Raw genomic sequence first — 12,144 nt, forward strand, 5'->3', positions numbered from 1 at the left:
TTCTAAAAATTGAAAAAAAAAAAATTGTGGTGATGGAGGCACAGCTGTATGATGGTACCATGAGCAACTTGTGCACTTTGAATGATTGTATGGTATGTGAACATCTCAATAAAATTGAATTTAAAAAAAATTGAAGGAGAGATTAAGATCTTCCCAGATAAACAAAACTGAGCGAGTTCATCACTCCTAGACCAACCCTACAAGAGATGCTAAAGAGAGCTCTGTAGGAAAGGACAATAGACAATACATTGAGCCACACAGAGAAATAAAGATCCCTGGTGGGAATAATGACATGGGTAAATATAAATGCCAGTAATATTGTAGTTTTGGTTTGTAACTCCACTTCTTAATTCCTGCAGGATCTAAAAGGCAAACACATAAAATGTAATGATACATCAGTGTCTTTGGACTCATAATGTACAATGTAATTTGTGACAGGAACTACATAAAGGTGGGGAAATGGAGGGGAATAGGAACATAGTTTGTGTATATTCTGAAGCTAAGTTGGTATCAAGGCAAACTTGTTACAGATTTGAGATGTTAAATTTAAGCCCTAGGGTAACCACAAAGAGAATGTCAAGCTCACAGAGACAGAAATTAAGAGTATGGGCTGCCCAGGGTGGAGAATAGGGACAATGAAGAGTTAGTTGCATAATGGGTATAAGATTTTTGTTTGGGGAGATGGAAAAGTTTAGTAATGGAAGGTGGTGAGGGCACTGCAATATTGAGAATGTGATTATGCCCACTGAATTGTATGCTTGAGATAGGAAAGTTTATGTTGTATATATGTTCCCACAATTCAGTAAAAAAAGAGCGAGCAGCTAAAGAGACAACTAAATGCAGTACATGGACCTGGAATGGATCTAGCAAGGGCAGAGAAAAGGCTCAAAGGGACATTATTGGGACATATGAAAAAATTGGAATATAGACTATAAGCTTTAAATCAATGCTTAATTTCTTGAAATCTATAAATTGCACTTAAGATGGTTACATAAGTGGATGTCCTTATCCTTAGGAAATGCACATGGTGGTATTCAATGTTCAAAGAGCATGAATATACAATCTACACTCTAGTGTTAAGAAAATGGATGATACACAGATTGAGTGACTGACAGATTAAATATTAAAATGTTAAAATAGGAGGATGTGGGTATCTGGGGGAGTAAGGTATGTTTGAGTTCTCTGTATGGGGTTCATCTTATTTTTGTAACTGTCCCAAAGTTTGAAAGTATTTCAAAATAAAAAGTTGAAAAAAAGGTCACTGAAAAGCAGTGTTTTGTATGAGGCATCACTTTATTTTTTTTAATCTTCATTTTATTGAGATATATTCACATACCATGCAGTCATACAAAACAAATCGTACATTCGATTGTTCACAGTACCATTACATAGTTGTACATTCATCACCAAAATCAATCCCTGACACCTTCATTAGCACACACACAAAAGTAACAAGAACAATAATTAAAGTGAAAAAGAGCAATTGAAGTAAAAAAGAACACTGGGTACCTTTGTCTGTTTGTTTGTTTCCTTCCCCTATTTTTATACTCATCCATCCATAAACTAGACAAAGTGGAGTGTGGTCCTTATGGCTTTCCCAATCCCATTGTCATCCCTCATAAGCTACATTTTTATACAATTGTCTTCGAGATTCATGGGTTCTGGGTTGTAATTTGATAGTTTCAGGTATCCACCACCAGCTACCCCAATTCTTTAGAACCTAAAAAGGGTTGTCTAAAGTGTGCGTAAGAGTGCCCACCAGAGTGACCTCTCGGCTCCTTTTGGAATCTGAGGCATCACTTTAAAGTTAAGGTGAATAGGAATAATAACATGAGTGTGGAAAAGGGAAATTCTGTGAAACTGAAAGTCACTTTTCAATTATTATTAGCACATATATCCTATTATTAAGTTAATACTTTTTTTAATGAAAGTCACTTTTATTGAAATTCTCCAAAATTTATACTCAATATGTTGTTTCTGAAATGTATGTCATACTTTATAAAATGGTTTTATTATTTCAGACCCACTCTCACTCTCTCTCTCTCTCTCTCTCTCTCTCTCTCTCTCTCTCTCTCTCTCTCTCTCTCTCTCTCTCTCTTTCTTTTTTTAACATTTCTTCAGTAGAAGTCAGAGTCCTGAGTTGCCCAGTTAGGAGCCTCTGATTAATTTCTTCTCAATATTCATGGCCAACATTTGTCTGCTAAAGGAAAGGCTTTGGTCTTTCCAATCATTTGTTGATAGGGCAAGACTGCACTGTTACCCATAACCACATGACTTAATTTAGAATCAATTTTGGCATCCAGTCTAGCATTTCTAATGAAATTCACAATCCGACTTTCAGCTTCTTCTGGAGCATATTCAGTTTATCTGCCAACATGTTAATTCTGATACACTGGTGGATGCAACAAAAAGTCTCAAATATAAAGAGGTGAGCATTTTCAATGACATCAAGACAAGCCATGAAGAAGTCATTCACAAGAACTGATTCACATTCTCTTAGCTTTTCCTGAGCCCCATCAAAGCTAAAACTAACATATAAGCATTCAACAAACTCTGTAATTGGATCTTTATACATGTAAGCCTCCTGCGAAATAACTTTGCCTAGATCTTTTAACACCTGCCAGTGTTTTCGAACATCTTTGTTACGACAGTGGTAGTCAAGTAGCGGAGAATATGAAGACACATTGTCTGGATTGCACTAAGATACTGTGGATGCTAAAGGAAGAAATCAATAATATTATCATGGCCTTTGGGGTGGGTGAAGAAAACAATCAGGGACCAGTGAATGAGCCATGTTCGCTGCTGAAGAGACTGGAATAGAGAACTCACAGTCACTTTTAAGCAGGTAAGTTCTTCCATGGCTGTATCTCAAATCTGTGTTAAGATTTCTGAAGCCAGTTTTCCACAGAGTGAACTCAAAGCATTTCTATCTATTGCTGGAACCAACACTCTAAAAAAGAAAGATAATCTGCTGTTCCTGAGTAGTTCCCACATTCATACTGGAATTTTGCGTACCTGTAGAGAGTGTCTAAATATTCCTGCCTAAAACCATGCTTGTCTGCCAGGTAGTCAAACAGCATCCTACCATCCCTGGTTGATTGCATTTCCCTTGTAGTTTCTGGATCTTCAAACATCTTCACAATTGGTTCTGTTTCTCCTTGAAGCTGTTTCGGTTGTGCAACAATCATGGTTCTTTTTTCTCTCCAAGCATGAGGCTATCATCAGAATAACGGTTTTTTTATACATCCATAGCGAAGTCTACCATGTGGGTATCAGTAAGAAGATCCAGCTTCCCTTGTAGTAATTTTTTTCATTATGTATCTTATCTGAGGAAAGCCAGCTGGCATCCAGGGTCCCTCTGCAACATAGGAAGGCACATGGTGTTGTCTGCTGATCTCCCAGCTTCTGGTTTCAAAATGGCTCTCTCAGCTGCTGTGGGTCCTCCTTGCTTCTCCCAGGGGCAAACTCTGGATTACATCTCTTAGTTCTTTCTCCAAAATGTCTCTAATAAATACTTTTTAAAGCATGAAGATACAATTATTCACAAATTTTAAACCCTTAGTCCCTAGCATACATGTCACTTTGTGGCTAATTTTCTAATTAACAAAAAGAACATGGCAATTTATTGCACATAATTTAATTGCTTACACACTCAACAGGTTTAATTATCTGCTCCAACAGTTTGCCATCAATTTAATAAGTCTGTATATCAGTTCAAAAGGACCTTGTTTATATATTATTTATGATGCTATCACAGTAACAGGTGGTGTCTGAAACAACACCTATTAAAATCCCAAAAGAGTAATGAACATCTTAACATACTAGAAAGAATAATCCCGCAATACCCTCTGAGGGAAAAATATCTCTTTAAGATTTTCTGAGCTTTATCTAAGTAGAGAACCAAGCAATAAATATGTCACTTACAATTTCTATACTCTTTCTTAATATAAAATGAAATAAGGGTCAAAGGGTGTTTAACAATGGAAATCCTTTCTAGCGTCTGTCTCAAGAGTGACCAGGGTTATGCTTCAGGAGATTAAGATAAACAACGTGCCGTTGATACACTTGGACATCCCTGAATAGCTCTATGGAGCAAGCAAGCATGGATTTATGTATAACCCACTAAACCTGATGTGGATTACCCTTTTTTAAGAGCTAGATAAAGATGCCACATCATCTCATCTGCAATATAAGTCTGGTATTCTGCAGGATGCTCTTAGACTCCACTATCTACTATTTCTAGAGTGTATAAAAGGGTTGACAGTCTCTCCTAGGAGTAATGACACAAATTTTTAAATGTACTGCTTAGGGTAACCTGCCCATGAGTAGACCCTGGTTAACCGAGAGAACCTTAGAGTGATGGTGCTTGAGTTGGGGTTTGGCAGAAAGAACAAGGGGAGATAAACTAAAAATCTTATTTTTTTTCCCTCCAGAATGAATGCAAAGGATATCAGTTTGAGAATGAACCTTGCTCTCTATGTGACTTTTCTTTTTAACACTCAATCAATTCTTAGCTTCCATCTTTACATCCACTTTACTCTGGTGGCAAATAAAGAATATACTTTTAAAGCATTCCATGAGACAAACCCTAAAAACACCAGTTATTTGATGTCAATGTCAAAATGACCCCTGTAAAATTGTTTATTCCAATTACTGAATGGTTCAAAATAATAGAAATGGTGTTTACATAGCTCAGGGATAAAGTTACAGAATAAAAACATCTGATTCCATGTTGACAGTATCAGTGAAAATTTAAAGTTCCAGTGTTTCAGCATGCAGTCTGCCACAAAATCAGTCTTTGATCAAACCAATCAAAAGTGTGTCAGGCCAAGCTGACAAGAAGATTGTGTTCTTCATAACAATAGAAGATCTCAAATTCCTCAAATAAAAGACACTGGGAAGTGACAGGGGAAACAGCAGTACCTAGACTAACAAGCAAAGAAATAGGTCACAGTTTCTATCGTGGTCAAACGTTGTGGCACTGATTGTGGGATTTGCATCTGGTTATACGAATATTGCCTTACTGTAGAAGGATCTTGAGCAGTTGAAGTGACGTACACAAATGAGAAAATACAAGAAGGTCAAATGGAGGATTTTTTAAAAATTGCCTTTTGTACAACATGGAAATAAGAATTATGGAAGATATTAAAATTAGGGGAATGATAAATGGAAAATATGGCTTAGAGAGGGAATTTGTATTACATGGTGGGGGTGGGGTGGTACACCTAAAGAAGTTAATTGTGGAAAGGTTTGCATTCTTTTAACTACACAAGTGAAGGAAGCCAATAACCAAGAAGCAATCTGACCAATTAAAGGTCTCGTACTCCACATTTGGTTGCCCCAGAAATAGGATGTCCATTTTATGGAAAGGGAAGCTTAATGAAAATAGAGCAAACCATCAGATGCAGGGGTACTCACGGTAAATTAGCTCTGCCTTGGAGAATGCTTTGGGGAGGAGTTTGGAGGAATATGTCTTGCAGTCCAAGGGCAGTCCCATGCAGGGGATTATTAAAACATATGACTAAAGGCTAACATGAGACCTCAAGCTCGTGATAACTTCCTGATTGTGCTGACTGTGGCTTCTCCTGATGACTTGAGTCAGAAGCAGTATTGAGCAAAAAGTTCTGTCTGCCGTGAGTATCCACGCTGTCTCATCTGGGTTACGGGAGCACTGCAGTTCAAAGAGAAACTCCGCAAGTGGGTGGACTGACTGGCACACGGCAGACCGCCTCCCTCTTGGTACCTCGAGCATGGGTTCAGAGCACGCCAGGCAGCTGCTACTTAAGTGGCTCCCCCTACCCTGGCCATCCCTTCAGAGGCCCGAGGGCCACAGTGGGTGGAAGGCCAGTTGGGGAGACCGAGGAACAAGGAAGTCACCCTGGGGTTTTTAGTAATTGGAAATTCCCTAAGGGAAGTCTGAAAAGATAAGCTTTGGGAACATTTTGCTTCTATTTTCTCTATTTAATTTGAGGTTTACAATGAAGAAATTCAACACATGTTGTACAAAGTAAGCAATAAAAATGTGTTTTTATGCAAATATTTTCAAAATAAAATATTGTACTAAGATAATGTGTTTTCATTTATGTAACTCAAAATTAATTTTAAGAGTTCAACTTCACAGACAGCAATTAGCTTTTGTAATGTTTAACTTAGCATTTAGGTACTATTTTTTAATCCCTGTCCCTACAGGGAATTTGTTTTCTGCCTTTTTTTTTTTTCCTGCTTGAAAAATGGATTCCATTTGTTCTTGCCTGAGTATATGTTAATTACAATTTGGCATTAGCCAGAACTGTATACACAATGGAGATTTATCTTAAACTCTATTATAATGTATAGTGATTTGGTATTTTTCTGAGGAATTATTAGAGAATTAGGAAACAAATGAAAGAGATAAATCCAATAGTCACCAGAGATACAGCCAAATGGAAACCTGACCTTTAGTAAATGATGTATATTAATTGTTGGAGATACTACAAGGGTTAGGGAGCTGAGAAAGAAAGCGAGAAGCAGTACTTGAACTTTACGGTGACAAGACAACAAAGATGACAATGGCTAACATGGAAACACAAGGTAATACAACCTGAGAATCTAGAGAAAGGAGATAAAATACAGTACCCAGCAAACAAGTGGACTGGTTGGGTAAAGGAAAAAGTTACTAAAATAAATACAAATACAAAAATGTTTAATGACTAGTGTACTAGTTGAATAGTGACTCTCCCAAAATCCACATCCACCTGGAATCTCAATGTGCACTTATTTGGAAATTGTGTCTTCGCAGGTGTAATCAAGTTAAGATGAGGACATACTAGGTTAGGATGGCCCCAAATCTGAGGGCTGCTGTTCTCATGTGGAGAGACAGATTTGCAGACACCCAGAGGAGACACAGGGAAGGAGGCCATGTGAAGAGAGAGGCAGAGACTGGGTTCCATGGCCACAAGAAAAGAAGCACCAAGGATGGCTGGGAGCCCCCAGAAACTGAAAGAGGCAAGGAAGGGTTCTTCCCCAGGGCCTTCAGAGGGAGCATGACCCACCGACACCTTCATTTTGGACTTCCAGCCTCCAGAACTGTGAGAGAACACATTTTGGTTGCTTTAAGCCACCCAGTTTGTGGTAGTTTCTTACAGCAGCCCTAGGAAATTAATACAAGTAGGAAAAAGGAACAGTTGGAGTGCTAGTAAGAGAAATGTCTATTAAGGGTAATGTTTATAAAAGAAATACCCTCCTGATTCTACTTTCCCCTCCAGCTACCATCTCTTTACTTTCTTTCTCTTCACATATTTTTCTATAGTCACTGTATCCAATTGCTTTCTTCCCACCCCTCTACGGAGAACTCCCTTGTCAAAGTTATTAATGACCTCCATGTTGCTAAATCCAGTGGTCAACTCTCAATCCTCAATTTACTTGACCTATCAACAGCATCATCTCCCCTCCTTGAAAAATTTTCTTTATTTAGCTTTGAGGACAGCACTCTCTTGATTTTCTTCCTGACTCACTGGCCTCTTCTTCTTAGTCTCCTTTGTCAGTTCCTACTCATCTGCCATATTTCTAAATGTTGGGGTATCCCAAGAATCAGGACACTTGAAGAAGTGTGTTTTTTCTGGTTTCACTGATGGTCCCATCTAATTTCATTACTTTAAATACCATTGAACCCTGTCAATTTTGACATTTATATCTCTACCTGGACCTTTTCCCCAAACTCCAGAATCTAAGAGTCAAATGGATATCTAATAGGCACCTCAACCTTAGCATGTGTGTTTCTCTCACAGTCATATCAGTTGATGGCAACTCCCAACCTTCCAGTTGCTTGAACCAACCTTGACTTCTCTTTTTTTTCCCTCACATTGAACTGGTCAAGTTCTGTCTGTTCTAACTTCAAAATATATCCAGAATCCACCCACTTTTCATTACCTCCACTGCTACCTCCTTTGGTCCAATCACCATTACAAAAAAACAAGAAACAGAAAGCTGTAGAAAGGCTTGATAAATCAAGAAAGTATGATCAGTCAATATATGCACATGATCCATTATATGTGGTGTGTTTTAATAGGGGTAGGAGAAGAATAGAGATTCTGCCCATAGGGAGGGTCAAGGCTTAGGAGGTAGAATCTTTCCCCACAACAATATACTCCCTACCTAATTCCTTCAAGACTATCCTAAAATATCACTTTCTTTATGAACACTTCCTTGACCCTCTTGGCATGTCTTTTTTTTTTTTTTTTCATGTAGCAACAGGGGTATATAACACAAAATCACAGAGCTCCTAGAATATAGCATGAGTGTACATAAATATCTGCTAAAATAAAGAATGAATGCATTAAGAAGTATGAGTAAACAAATACTTCAGGTATCCCCTTCAAGTCATTCTAGAGGCTCAACAATGGTTGGAAAAGCTAAATTAGAGATACAGGGGCAAAGTCGCAATTCTGGATATACTTAAATTCAAATACCTTTCCTAAAAGACACTTGGAAGAGTAATGTCCAAAACTAGGGCTACCCTATCAAACGCTGAAAGTGAAACTTGCATGGATTCAAAAGAAAGATGGGTAAGTCAAGGCCATAAGAAGAAAGTCCAAATAAGATGGGGGGAAAAAGAGTAGCCGAAAACTCCTTACATTTGTGCAGCATGGGTCCATAGAAGGCCTCAGCAATATAGCACTTACATGTACAATCAAGCAATACAGATATGTAGACCAAGGGAAAAGATTTAACATTCCATGCTACAGAGCTAATATAGCTCATATACACTAAATTTGTAAGAGCTGTGTTTCTCTGGAGAAGCTTCTGATGGCTCAGTCAAAAACGATGAAGTCTTCATAACAGATGCTAGCTTTTTCTGATGAAGATACTGATATCTTGTTGAAACCAATTCTGTTGTAATCATTCAGCCCATGGCAAGAAAGAGCATGTTTATCCTCTTCAACAAAACCTTTTTGGCCACCTCTGGTTTATGCTGATGTCATGCTCCATCATTCTGTTCACATAATTTGTTTGACTATTAATCACTAAGTGCTTTGTGGAATCTCTTGTATTGCAATCATAGGTATCATGGTTTGGCATAAAGAACATAGGTTATGGAATTAAAGCTTTAAGTTTTAAATTCTTACTATTTCCAGTTGTGTGTCCTTGGGTTTAGTTACTTACTCCAAGATCCACTTTGCTCATCTTTAAAATGGGGAGAATATTATCTACTTCACAGAGAAAATGTGAAAGCCCTTTGCAAAATTTCAGAATTACAGAAAAGCTAGTTATTAAGACATAAGACTCTTAAGAGATCTCCACGGTTTTGTAGTTATGGCACATAACAGAAAGTTCAGGTAGAAGCTACAGAGAAGATCTCTATATAATCTCAGGACATAATTTTAAGGATTGGAGCTTTCCAAAATCATAAGAGGATAGGGGGCTAGGATCCCTTCAATAGCAGGGATCAAACAGAGGAAAGTGACAGCAGTCAGGGAAGCTGTAGAAGGCGTACATGTATTGAGTGAGAGGTGGGTGATAGCATCTTGAAGCTCTTTTCAGTTTTCAGTTTCTGTGAGTGTATTCCTTCCTTACTTAACTAACCCCAGTATCAATAATAAGTTTGCAAGTCCAAGATTTGGACAGTGCATGGAGCTTATCTGCATTCCTTACATGCATAGCACTGTTTTCTACACATACTAGGGGCTCAATAACTATTTGTTAATTGACCGAGAAAAGTGTCACTAGTCCAGAGGTTTTCTCAGCATGAGCAGAGAGAATTTATGTGAAAAGAAAAAATTAAATTGCATGCATTCAACATAAACATTATCAAATTCAATTTGTGTTTGAAAAAGATGTTGGCACTCACTATTATATCTTTAGAATGCTTCCAAATTAAATGCATGACACAATTTAGAAAATCCCAGACATGTAAAATTTAGCTGAGCCTATTCATTATTTCCAATAAGTAGAAGAAGTACTACTAGAAGACAAAGCCATACTTTGCCTCAAAACCATTTTTTAATAATCATAAAACACAAAGGGTTTTTCTTTATTAGTTTTAAGTGTTGCCTCTGTGCCTGGTTTGGGGTGGGGGGAAACGGAGGATAAGATGTAAAAAAAAAACATTAGTTGAAGATCATCGTTTGTGCAATATATACTGAATGCCTAACTATAAAATAGGCTTCGTGAAAGACAAAATGAAGAAACTCATGGCATCTGCCCCTAGAAAAACAAAAGCTTTTCAAAAGGCCTCAACTGTGGAAAGAGTAAATGCATAGTCCCTGAACTGAGGGACTGTACACTCTAGATAAGGAGATTAATACTCAGGTTTAACTACATTTTTTAAACATCTACATACCAAGTCTATTTATGTCTATATGTTTATGCACAAAAACTCTCCTGAAACCCCATGAGTTGACTATTATCATCACACCTAATTTTCCGACAAGGAAGTTTAATCTCAGACAAGGAGGGAGGCACAGCATGGATTTATAGCAAGGTCCCGGGATTCCAAGTCCCAGAATCTCTCTCCAGAACCAGTCTGCTCTTCCAGCTTCCTAGGAGGCCTCCTGTAAATTATGCTTCCATGTACATAAGGCTTATCTGCATGTGGGAAGAAAGAATGAACCAGCCAAAGCATGTGTCCAGGAGGAATCTACAAACATGGAGCAAAAGGAAACCCTGGAGTCAGCAGAAGCCATAAGCTGATGATCTCTAAATTTTTATTTCTGCCCTGGCTCCTCCTTTGAGTTTCAGACAGTTATTTTTTTAATGCAATTTTAATGCAATATTTTCACATACCATACAATCATCCAAAGTGTATGATCAGTTGTTCACAGTAGCATCACATAGTTGTGCATTTATCACCAAAATCAATTTTTGAACATTTTCATTACTCCAGAAAATAAAAATAAGAATAAAAATTAAAATAATAGTAAGAAAGAACACCCAAAACATCCCACATCCCTCCTCCCCAACTATTATTCATTTACCTTTTTGTCCCCATCCTTCTATTCATCTGGATAAAGGAAGGGTGAATCACAAGGTTTTCACAATCACACGGTCACACCATATAAGCTATATAGTTAGATGATCATCTTCAAGAACCAAGGATACTGAGTTGCAGTTCAACAGATTCAGGTATTTCCTTCTAGTTATTTCAATACACTAAAAACTAAAAAGGGATATCTATATAATGCGTAAGAATAACCTCTAGAATGACCTCTCAACTCCATTTGAAATCTCTCAGCCAGTGAAACTTTATTTTGTTTCATTTCTCTTCCCCTTTTTGGTCAGGAAGGTTTCCTCAATCCTAGGATATCAGGTCCAGGCTCAACCCCAGGAATCATGTCCCATGTTGCCAGGGAGATTTGCACCCCTGGGAGCCATGTCCCACATAGTGGGTAGGGCAGTGAGTTTACCTGCAGAATCAGCTTAGAGAGTCAGACAGTTATTTTTAACTACCCACCCAATATCACTACTTTGTGCCTAATAAGCATCTCAAATGCATGGGCAAAGCAGAATTCCTGATGCCTCCCTGAATCTGCTCATCCTCCAGTCCAAATCCCAGTTAAATGCACCAGCACTCATCCTGCCTAAGTCCCAATCCTGGGTATCATCTTCAAGTCCTCTCTCTCATCCCCATGCCATTCACATCATCAATCTCTGTCATCAACACCTCAAAATGTAGTCAGACTTCAACCTCATCCCTCCAACTTCACCACTGGCAGCTTAATCCAAGCCACCCTCACCCCTTCCCTAGACACTCCCCACTACAGGCTATTGTCCATCTAGTGGCCAATGATCTTCTGTAACCAGAAACGGGATCAGGGTGACCCCTGCATTATGTAAAGTCCTCCTCAGACTTCCCATTGCACTTGGTATGAAATGAGATTCCTTCCTTGGATGGAATGATCTGGTTCTGCTGACTCTCCTACCCTACCTCATACCACTTTCCCCCTTGCTCAGGGTTCTCCAACCTCCCAGGTGGCCTTGATGTGACTCCACCAGACATTTTTATCACTTCCTCAGAGCCTTTAACATGTGTGTTCCCTCATCTGGAATGCTATCTTTCCAGACCTTTGCATGTTATAATTCTGATCTCTGCTCAAATGTCAACTCCTCAGAGAAGCCACCCTTGACCATCCTATCCAAAAATAAGAAGCCTCTGCACTCTATCTCCTT

The 12,144-nt window shown here is 38.4% G+C and overlaps 1 protein-coding gene and 1 pseudogene across 2 annotated transcripts in view; both read right to left on the reverse strand.

Annotated features, from left to right (window-relative positions):
* Positions 1-12,144, reverse strand: part of PLD5 (phospholipase D family member 5) — a 415,628-nt gene that overhangs the window by 271,905 nt on the left and 131,579 nt on the right. The window lies entirely within an intron of this gene.
* Positions 2,118-3,333, reverse strand: LOC119523334 (annotated as a pseudogene).

The sequence above is a fragment of the Choloepus didactylus genome, chromosome 2 (genome assembly GCF_015220235.1).
Source record: "Choloepus didactylus isolate mChoDid1 chromosome 2, mChoDid1.pri, whole genome shotgun sequence".
NCBI classification, from domain to species: domain Eukaryota; kingdom Metazoa; phylum Chordata; class Mammalia; order Pilosa; family Megalonychidae; genus Choloepus; species Choloepus didactylus.